The sequence below is a fragment of the Salmo trutta genome, chromosome 39 (genome assembly GCF_901001165.1).
Source record: "Salmo trutta chromosome 39, fSalTru1.1, whole genome shotgun sequence".
Lineage (NCBI taxonomy): Eukaryota > Metazoa > Chordata > Actinopteri > Salmoniformes > Salmonidae > Salmo > Salmo trutta.
Window position 1 is genome coordinate 25,692,435 of NC_042995.1, and position 11,840 is coordinate 25,704,274.

At 40.6% G+C, this 11,840-nt stretch overlaps 1 protein-coding gene across 3 annotated transcripts in view; it reads left to right on the top strand.

Annotated features, from left to right (window-relative positions):
- Positions 1-11,453, top strand: part of LOC115179594 (RNA-binding protein 45) — a 49,099-nt gene extending 37,646 nt beyond the window's left edge. For 2 of the 3 annotated variants that reach the window (XR_003872969.1, XR_003872970.1), the window contains exons 10-12: positions 141-223; positions 10,144-10,332; positions 10,691-11,453. The gene's annotated coding sequence lies outside the window, so the exon portion shown is untranslated. The remainder of the gene's footprint in view (positions 1-140; positions 224-10,143; positions 10,333-10,690) is intronic. The other variant, XR_003872971.1, reaches the window with a different exon arrangement.
- Positions 11,454-11,840: the final 387 nt, after the last annotated feature.

Here is an 11,840-nt window from a genome sequence, read left to right on the forward strand (position 1 = left end):
AATAATAGGGAATATTTATAACCGCTAACCGCATACTTTGAGATTGAATAAAGATTTAATAACTTTAACCTTGTCAGTTTCTGTGCAATAAATGAGAATGACCTCAAATAATTTCTCTCTCCATCCCTATTTCCATGCAGGTCCATTGTCACTAATATGTGGTGTTGAAGTTTGTCTCTACTCAGCTGACAGACAGGAGATGGAGGAATCCATTCTGTTCCAAGTAGGTTACCTTGGCTCTCTTCTATACACAGCACTCTGGGGACTACTCCAAGTATTGGTATTTTATTAGGATCCCCATTAGCTGTTGCAAAAGCAGCAGCTACTCTTCCTTGGGTCCACACAAAACATGAAACATAATACAGAATTATATAATACAGAACATCATTGGACAAGAACAGCTCAAGGACAGAACTACATACATTTTTTAAAAGGCGCACACAGTCTACATATCAATGCATACACAACTATCTAGGTCAAATGGGGGAGAGGCGTTGTGCCGCGAGGTGTTGCTTTCTGTTATTTGAAACCAGGTTTGCTGTTTATTTGTGCAATATGAGATGGAAGGAAGTTCCATGCAATAAGGGCTCTATATAATACTGGATGTTTTCTTGAATTTGTTCTGGATTTGGGGACTATGAAAAGACCCCTGGTGGCATGTCTGGTGGGATAAGTGTGTGTGTGTGTTAGAGCTGTGTGTAAGTTGACTGCAAACAATTTGGGATTTTAAACACATGAATGTTTCTTTATAAAAAATTGTGATGTAGTCAGTCTCTCCTCAACTTAGCCAAGAGAGACTGGCATGCATAGTATTTATATCAGCCCTCTGATTACAATTAAGAGCAAAACGTGCTGCTCTGTTCTGGGCCAGCTGCAGGTCTTTCTTTGCAGCACTGGACCACACGACTGGACAATAATCAAGATTAAGCAATGATTTGTACTAAATACAATGCTCTTAGTTTTAGAGATGTTCAGGACCAGTTTATTACTGGCCACTCATTCCAAAACAAGACTGCAACTCTTTAAGGGTTTCAGTGACTTCATTAGCTGTTGTTGATGATGCGTATATGGTTGAATCATCAGCATACATTGACAAACATTCTTTGTTTAAAGAAAATACTTGAGTTCTATTAGATTGCCATATCGTGGATTCAGAGCTGAGGTTGAAAAGCCATAGCACTTAAGTTTTTTCAACAACAGGTTATGGTCAATAATATCAAAGGCTGCACTGAAATCTAACAGTACAGCTCCCAATCTTTTTATTATCAATTTCTTTCAACCAATCATCAGTCATTTGTGTAAGTGCAGTACATGTTGAGTGCCGTTCTCTATAAGCATGCTGAAAATGTGCTGTTAATTTGTTTACAGAGAAATAGCATTGTATTTTGTCAAACACAATTTTTTCCAACAGTTTGCTAAGAGCTGGCAGCAAGCTTTATAAGTCTGCTGTTAGAACCAGTAAAGGCCACTTTACCACTTGGGAAGCGGGATTACTTTGGCTTCCCTCCATGCCTGAGGACAAAGACTTTCCTTGACTTAGATTAAAAATATGACAGTGGCTAGAGTCAGCTACCATCCTCAGTAGCTTTCCATCTAAGTTGTCAATGCCAGGAGGTTTGCCATTATTGATCGTTAACAATCATTTTTCCACCTCACACACTAACTTTACAAGATTCAAAATTGCACTGCTTTTATTTCATTATTAGTTGTTTTAATGCATGAATATAATTGCTCACTATAAAACATTCATGAAAATACAAGTGTCATCCATCATTTAACTTAAGAGCGTGGCGCGAAATACAAAAACCTCGAATGCAATAATTTACATTTTTCAAACATACGACAATTTTACACCATTTTAAAGATAAGACTCTCATTAACCTCCCTGGGTGATCCCACCTAGTCAACAGCCAGTGGAATCGCGTGGCGCGAAATACAAATACCTCAAAAATGCTATAACTTCAATTTCTCAAACATATGACTATTTTAAACCATTTTAAAGACAAGACTCTCGTTAATCTAACCACATTGTCCGATTTCAAAAAGGCTTTACAGCGAAAGCAAAACATTAGATTATGTCAGGAGAGTACCCTGCCAAAAATAATCACACAGCCATTTTCAAAGCAAGCATATATGTCACAAAAACCAAAACCACAGCTAAATGCAGCACTAACCTTTGATGATCTTCATCAGATGACATTCCTAGGACATTATGTTATACAATACATGCATGTTTTGTTCAATCAAGTTCATATTTATATCAAAAAACATTAGCATGTGATGTTCAGAACTAGCATACCCACCGCAAACTTCCGGTGAATTTACTAAATTACTCACGATAAATGTTTACAAAAAATATAACAATTATTTTAAGAATTATAGATACAGAACTCCTTTATGCAATCGCGGTGTCAGATTTTAAAATAGATTTTTGGCGAAAGCACATTTTGCAATATTCTGAGTAGATATCTCGGCCATCACAGGCTAGCTAATTTGACACCCACCAAGTCTGGTGCTCACTAAACTCAGAATTACTATAAGAAAACATTTTTCTTATAGTAAATCTGACTTTGGTGAATGCTAAACTTGCTGGGTGTCTAAATAGCTAGCCCTGTGATGCCGGGCTATCTACTTAGAATATTGCAAAATGTGCTTTCACCGAAATGCTATTTTAAAATCGGACATATCGAGTGCATAGAGGAGTTCTGTATCTATAATTCTTAAAATAATTGTTATGTTTTTTGTGAACATTTATCGTGAGTAATTTAGTAAATTCACCGGAAGTGTTCGGTGGGAATGCTAGTCACATGCTAGTCACCTGCTAATGTAAAAAGCTGTTTTTTGATATGAATATGAACTTGATTGAACAGACATGCATGTATTGTATAACATAATGTCCTAAGATTGTCATCTGATGAAGATCATCAAAGGTTAGTGCTGCATTTAGCTGTGGTTTGGGTTTATGTGACATTATATGCTAGCTTGAAAAATGGGTGTCTGATTATTTCTGGCTGGGTACTCTCCTGACATAATCTAATGTTTTGCTTTCGTTGTAAAGCCTTTTTGAAATCGGACAGTGTGGTTAGATTAACGAGAGTCTTGTCTTTAAAATGCTGTAAAATAGTCATATGTTTGAGAAATTGAAGTAATAGCATTTCTAAGGTATTTGAATAACGCGCCACGGGATTCAACTGGCTGTTGAGTAGGTGGGATGCTTGCCCAGAGAGGTTAAATCGGGTACTTTTTTTTATCCGGCCGTGCAAATACTGCCCCCTAGCCCCAACAGGTTAATCTAACCACATTGTCCGATTTCAAAAAGGCTTTACAGCGAAAGCAAAACATTAGATTATGTTAGGAGAGTACACAGCCCAAAATAATCACACAGCCATTTTCCAAGCAAGCATGTATGTCACAAAAACCCAATACACAGCTAAATGAAGCACTAACCTTTGATGATCTTCATCAGATGACACTCCTAGGACATTGTTATACAATACATGCATGTCTTGTTCAATCAAGTTCATATTTATATCAAAAAACAGCTTTTTACATTGGCGTGTGATGTTCAGACAATGTATTCCCACCGAAAACTTCCGGTAAATTTACTAAATTACTCATCATAAACGTTGACAAAACACATAACAATTATTTTAAGAATTATAGATACAGAACTCCTTTATGCAATTGCTATGTCAGATTTTAAAATAGCTTTTCGGCGAAAGCACATTTTGAAATATTCTGAGTACATAGCTCAGCCATCACGGTGAGCAATTCAGACACCCGCCAAGTTCGGGGCTCACTAAACTTAGAATTAGTATTAGAAAAATTGTATTACCTTTGCTGATCTTCATCAGAATGCACTCCCAGGACTGCTATTCCCACAAGAAATGTTGTTTTTGTTCCAAATAATCCATAGTTATGTCCAAATACCTCCGTTTTGTTAGTGCGTTCAGGTCACTATCCAAAGGGTAACGTGTGAGCGCAACTCGAGACAAAAAAATTCAAAATGTTCCATTACCGTACTTAGAAGCATGTCAAACGCTGTTTAAAATCAATTTTTATGGTATTTTTCTCGTAAAATAGCGATAACATTCCAACCGGACAATAGTGTATTCATTCAAAGAGGAAAATAAAAAACAGCGTGGTCTCGTGACTGCGCATCGATAGAGAATCAAAAGAAGAACTACAAATTCTCAGACAGGCCACTTCCTGCTTGGAATTTTCTCAGGTTTTTGCCTGCCATATGAGTTCTGTTATACTCACAGACACCATTCAAACAGTTTTAGAAACAGAGTGTTTTCTATCCAAATCTACTAATAATATGCAATTATTTGACTCTGGGCCCGAGAAGTAGGCCGTTTAATTTGGGTACGTTTTTCATCCGGCCGTGAAAATAATGCCCCCTATAGCGAAGAGGTTAAAAGCTTTTAACTTCTTGTTAATCCAACCGCTTTGTCAGATTTCAAAAAGGCCTTTACGGCGACAGCATAGCATTCGATTGTCTGAGGACAGCGCCCCACGCCAAAATACATTTCCAAACCATCACAGCGATAAAATAAATCACTTACCTTTGAAGATCTTCCTTTATTTGCAATCCCAAGGGTCCCAGCTACACAATGAATGGTCATTTTGTTCGATAAAGTCCTTCTTTATATCCCAAAAATGTCTGTTTTAGTTGGCACGCTTGATTCAGTAATCCACTCGTTCAACATGCATACAAATGAATCCAAAAAGTTACCGGTAAATTTCGTCCAAACAAGTCAAACGATGTTTGTAATTAATCCTCAGGTATTCTAATATCTAAATAAACTATATTATTTAAGACTGAGAATAGTATGTTCAATAGGGAAGATAAATAACGAAGAGCGCACTCTCGTTCACGCGTGGAACAAGGCTGTTTTTGTACTTGTTCATTTTTCAAAAAACAAGCCTGAAATCCTTTCTAAATACTTGACATCTAGTGGAAGCCATAGGAACTGCAATCTGGGAGGAATTATTTTGAATTTCCCATAGGCTGGCATTGAAATTGCCTGTGACCACAAAAAAACAAATATATTCTGGATGGATTCTCCTCGGGTTTTCGCCTGCCATATCAGTTCTGTTATACTCAGATATTATTTTAACAGTTTTAGAAACGCCAGAGGGTTTTCTATCCAATGCTACTAAATATATGCATATCCTAGCTTCTGGGCCTGAGTAACAGGCAGTTTACTTTGGACATGTCAGTCATCTGAAATTTGGAACAAAAACCAGTCTCCTGAAGAAGTTAAAGTACTCAAGTTTTTATCCATCATTCCTTATATCATTGATCTTGGCTTCATAATAAAGTGTATTCTTTTTGTTGAGTTTAATCACATAATTTCTCAATTTGCAGTAAGTAAGCCAGTCAGATGTACAGCCAGACTTATTAGCCACTCCTTTTGCCCCATCTCTTTTAGCCATACAATTGTTCAATTCCTCATCAATCCATGGAGCCTTAACAGTTCTAACAGTCAGTTTCTTAACAGGTGCATGTTTATCAACAATTGGATGAAGCAATTTCATAAATTCATCAAGTGCAGTGTCTGGATGCTCCTCATTAATCACATCAGACCAACAAATATTCCACATAAGTCAGAGCAAAAACTTTTGTATGATCTCTTATATACTATTTTAGGCCCAGCTGTTGGACTTTTGGCTTTCCTGGATATAGCCACTGTATTGTGATCACTGCATCCAATGTGTACGGATATAGCTTCAGAACAAAGTTCTACAGCATTAGTAAAAATGTGATCGATACATGTGGATTATCTTGTTCCTGTAGTGTTTGTAAACACCCTGGTAGATTGATTAATAACCTGAACTAGATTAAAGGCACTGGTTACAGTAGGAAGCTTCCTCTTGAGTGGACAGCTTGATGAAAACCAGTCAATATTCAGGTCCCCAAGAACCTGCAACCACAACACTTCAATAACACTTGACTTTAGATCTTCGCTAAGCATTACATGGATATTGCTCTGAATATATACACTGCTCAAAAAAATAAAGGGAACACTTAAACAACACATCCTAGATCTGAATGAAAGAAATAATCTTATTAAATACTTTTTTCTTTACATAGTTGAATGTGCTGACAACAAAATCACACAAAAATAATCAATGGAAATCCAATTTATCAACCCATGGACGTCTGGATTTGGAGTCACACTCAAAATTAAAGTGGACCTCCCTACAACGCCTGGGCATGCTCCTGATGAGGTGGCAGATGGTTTCCTGAGGGATCTCCTCCCAGACGTTGGCATCCGCCAACTCCTGGATAGTCTGTGGTGCAACGTGGCGTTGGTGGATGGAGCGAGACATGATGTCCCAGATGTGCTCAATTGGATTCAGGTCTGGGGAACGGGTGGTCCATAGCATCAATGCCTTCCTCTTGCAGTAACTGCTGACACACTCCAGCCACATGAGGTCTAGCATTGTCTTGCATTAGGAGGAACCCAGGGCCAACCGCACCAGCATATGGTCTCACAAGGGGTCTGAGGATCTCATCTCGGTACCTAATGGCAGTCAGGCTACCTCTGGCGAGCACATGGAGGGCTGTGCGGCCCCCCAAAGAAATGCCACCCCACACCATGACTGACCCACCGCCAAACCGGTCATGCTGGAGGATGTTGCAGGCAGCAGAACGTTCTCCACGGCGTCTCCAGACTCTGTCACGTCTGTCACATGTGCTCAGTGTGAACCTGCTTTCATCTGTGAAGAGCACAGGGCGCCAGTGGCGAATTTGCCAATCTTGGTGTTCTCTGGCAAATGCCAAACGTCCTGCACGGTGTTGGGCTGTAAGCACAACCCCCACCTGTGGACGTCGGGCTCTCATACCACCCTCATGGAGTCTGTTTCTGACCGTTTGAGCAGACACATGCACATTTGTGGCCTGCTGGAGGTCATTTTGCAGGGCTCTGGCAGTGCTCCTCCTGCACAAAGGCGGAGGTAGCGGTCTTGCTGCTGGGTTGTTGCCCTCCTACGGCCTCCTCCACGTCTCCTAATGTACTGGCCTGTCTCCTGGTAGCGCCTCCATGCTCTGGACACTACGCTGACAGACACAGCAAACCTTCTTGCCACAGCTCGCATTGATATGCCATCCTGGATGAGCTGCACTGCCTGAGCCACTTGTGTGAGTTGTAGACTCCGTCTCATGCTACCACTAGAGTGAAAGCACCGCCAGCATTCAAAAGTGACCAAAACATCAGCCAGGAAGCATAGGAACTGAGAAGTGGTCTGTGGTCACCACCTGCAGAACCACTCTTTTATTGGGGGTGTCTTGCTAATTGCCTATTTCCACCTGTTGTCTATTCCATTTGCACAACAGCATGTGAAATTTATTGTCAATCAGTGTTGCTTCCTAAGTGGACAGTTTGATTTCACAGAAGTGTGATTGACTTGGAGTTATATTGTGTTGTTTAAGTGTTCCCTTTATTTTTTTGAGCAGTGTGTATATATACACACAGTTGAAGTCGGAAGTTTACATACACTTATAGTAGGGGGGAAAAAGTATTTGATCCCCTGCTGATTTTGTACGTTTTCCCACTGATAAAGAAAGGATTAGTCTATAATTTTAATGGTAGGTTTATTTGAACAGTGAGAGACAGAATAACAACAAAAATATCCAGAAAAACGCATGTCAGAAATTTTATAAATTGATTTGCATTTTAATGAGGGAAATAAGTATTTGACCCCCTCTCAATCAGAAAGATTTCTGGCTCCCAGGTGTCTTTTATACAGGTAACAAACTGAGATTAGGAGCACACTCTTAAAGGGAGTGCTCCTAACCGCAGCTTGTTACCTGTAAAAAAGGCACCTGTCCACAGAAGCAATCAATCAATCAGATTCCAAGCTCTCCACCATGGCCAAGACCAAAGTGCTCTCCAAGGATGTCAGGGACAAGATTGTAGACCTACACAAGGCTGGAATGGGCTACAAGAACATCGCCAAGCAGCTTGGTGAGAAGGTGACAACATTTGGTGCGATTATTCACAAATGAAAGAAACACAAAATAACTGTCAATATCCCTCGGCCTGGGGCTCCATGCAAGATCTCACCTCGTGGAGTTGCAATGATCATGAGAACGGTGAGGAATCAGCCCAGAACTACACGGGAGGATCTTGTCAATGATCAAGGCAGCTGGGACCATAGTCACCAAGAAAACAATTGGTAACACACTACGCCGTGAAGGACTGAAATCCTGCAGCGCCCGCAAGGGCCCCCTGCTCAAGAATACATATACATGCCGGTCTGAAGTTTGCCAATGAACATCTGAATGACTCAGAGGACAACTGGTGAAAGTGTTGTGGTCAGATGAGACCAAAATGGAGCTCTTTGACATCAACTCAACTTGCCGTGTTTGGAGGAGGAGGAATGCTGCCTATGACCCCAAGAACACCATCTCTACCGTCAAACATGGAGGTGGAAACATTATGCTTTGGGGGTGTTTTTCTGCTAAGGGGACAGGACAACTTCACCGCATCAAAGGGACGATGAACGGGGCCATGTACTGTCAAATCTTGGGTGAGAACCTCCTTCCCTCAGCCAGGGCATTGAAAATAGGTCGTGATTGGGTATTCCAGCATGACAATGACCCAAAACACACGACCAAGGCAACAAAGGAGTGGCTCAAGAAGAAGCACATTAAGGTCCTGTAGTGGCCTAGCCAGTCTCCAGACCTTAATCCCATAGAAAATCTGTGGAGGGAGCTGAAGGTTCGAGTTGCCAAACGTCAGTCTCGAAACCTTTAATGACTTGGAGAAGATCTGCAAAGAGGAGTGGGACAAAATCCCTCCTGAGATGTGTGCAAACCTGGTGGCCAACTACAAGAAACATCTGACCTCTGTGATTGCCAACAAGGGTTTTGCCACCAAGTACTAAGTCATGTTTTGCAGAGGGGTCAAATCCTTATTTCCCTCATTAAAATGCAAATCATTTTATACCATTTTTGACATTTGTTTTTCTTGATTTTTTTGTTGTTATTCTGTCTCTCACTGTTCAAATAAACCTACTATTAAAATTATAGACTGATAATTTCTTTGTAAGTGGGCAAACGTACAAAATCAGCAGGGGTTCAAATACTTTTTTCCCCCACTGTAGGTTGGAGTCATTAAAACTCATTTTTCAACCACTCTTGTTAACAAACTATAATTTTGGCTAGTCGGTTAGGACATCTACTCTGTGCATGACACAAGTAATTTTTCCAACAATTGTTTACAGACAGATTATTTCACTTAATTCACTGTATCACAATTCCAGTGGGTCAGAAGTTTACATACACTAAGTTGACTGTGTATGTGGAGTGCTGCAGAGATGGTTGTCCTTCTGGAAGGTTCTCCCATCTCCACAGAGGAACTCTAGAGCTCTGTCAGAGTGACCATCGGGTTCTTGGTCACCCCCCCGATTGCTCAGTTTGGCCGTAGGAAGAGTCTTGGAAGTTCCAAACTTCTTCCATTTAAGAATTTTTGAAGCCACTGTGTTCTTGGGACCTTCAATGCTGCAGAAATGTTTTGGTACCCTTCCCTGGATCTGTGCCTCGACACAATCCTGTCTCAGAGCTCTATGGACAATTCCTTTGACCTCATCGCTTGGTTTTTGCTCTGACATGCACTGTCAACTGTGGGACCTTATATAGACAGGTGTGTGTCTTTCCAAATCATGTCCAATCAATTTAATTTACCGAAGGTGGACTCCAAGTTGTAGAAACATCTCAATGATGATCAATGGAAACCGGATGCACATGAGCTCAATTTCAAGTCTCATAGCAAAGGGTTTGAATACTTATGTAAATAAGGTATCTGTTTTTTATTTATAATACATTTGCTAAAATTTCTAAACCTGTTTTCACTTTCTCAGTATGGGGTATTGTGTGTGGCTTGATGAGGGGGAAAAAATATTTAATACATTTTAGAATAAGGCTGTAATGTAACAATTTGTGGAAAAAGTCAAGGGGCCTGAATACTTTCCGAATGCACTGTATGTATCCCTCCACATTCCTCAAACTCCAGTTTCATACTTTTGGTTACCTTTTTACCAATGTCTATTGATTGTACAAGGACTTTAAGTTGGGACTTCCACTCCTACTAAATCTATATTATCTCCTGTATTGTTCTGCTCTCTTTATAGATTATGCTGATGCCCCATTGTAAGAACCTGGAGATCTTCACTGGTTCTGAGGGAGGTGACATTGCTACAAACAATGCCTGGAACAGCTTCCAGCGCTACTGTTGTCTTGACCACTCTCTGGCTGTTCTCCAGATATCTGCCACAACTTCATCTTTAGTGTGTCATCTCAGCTGCACCTGGGCACTAAAGGTATGGTACCGCACTCCCAACAGTTGTGAATGCTTAAACATACATGTATGCTCATTTGTGTTTCTTAAAGTGGCAATTAGCAGTTGAAACAATAAAGCGAACTCTCCGCTGCCATTTTGGTGAAAATCTGAGGGATGGGGCTGGAGAAATGTAACTACTCCCAAATTCATAGACCGAGCTATTGATGGACCATTGCGCCTCCTAAAACACCATTGGAGGAGACGACCCAAGTCTCCTCGCCTCAGACCTCCAATGGGTTTTGAGAAGGATGCAAGTAGAGAGGAAGTGAGGAGTTAGGCAGAGATTAATTGTATCTGTTTGCACTTATATCTTTGTTCTGCTTGTGCTCTTTCAACAGATTGATCTGGCTTGCTGATAACATCTGATCTGATGAGACTCCCGATGTGATTTGACTCCTGTATTAATGACTTCAATAAAACTTCCAATGCCAAATTGAGATTGGTATTCTGCAATTGATAGACAATGGTAGTTCCCAGTCAGACAATTACTATAAAACAAATCTGTTTTCCTCAGTGAATGCATGGTGTTTTGTCCTCAGTCCTCCTTTTGAATGTTGTGTGTACTGATTCAGTTCTAAATGACCGTCGAATCCATCCTCACCTCCTCGATCAATGCAGCGGAGTGTCTGGTCTTCTGAGAGGGTCCTTGGCTGCCGCCTGCCCTCCATCAAGGTCCTGCAGGGCAAGGAAGCGTGTAGGAAAGATCATCGCCGACCCCTTCCATCCCCTCTTCCAAAGACTCCCCTTTGGCAAATGGTTCAGGTCAATCACAACCAATCACTCCCGCCACCTGAACAGTTTCTTCCCCAGCGCCGTGGCCCTCACCAACTGGCCACCTGGTCCACGGATAGTCCACAGACTGGTACATAGTCCACAGACTATGTACCTTGCACTATCATCCCAGAACTGCACATTGCTCTTCGCATCTCTTACATGCATCATTTATGTAGTGTAGCTTATAGCATAGTTTATCATTTTTAGCTTAGTGTTCATTGTATGTACACTGTGGATCTGCATCTATATTTGGTCTGCCAGCACCATTTCAGAGTCAAATTTCTGTATATGCAAATATTTGTCGAATAAAGCTGATTGACATGTTAACCTGAGTTTAGCTGATTTAGTATTCATGTCAGTTTACATTATATTATTTGGGACTGGTTATGTATTGTATGAACTGTAGCAGGTTGCAGATTCTCCCCTTTGTGTCTTCATATTCAAATTCCCCATGTGCTGAGTGTCTCCCCTTGGGATTAATTCCCTATATATTGGATCCTGCCTTCAATTAGTGGACTTGTTTTATGGTGTTTGCTAGAGCTGATAGCCAGCTACATTCATCTGTAAAACGAAAAGCTAACTTTAGCAAGTAGATTCCACTCAAGGTATAGTATATCTATGTATTTTCAATTCCTTCATGTGTGTTTCTAGTCATTTGGTGCTTACTGTTCAAGTCTGCTAGCAAGCTAAACAGACAGCTCTGTAGTGCATCTG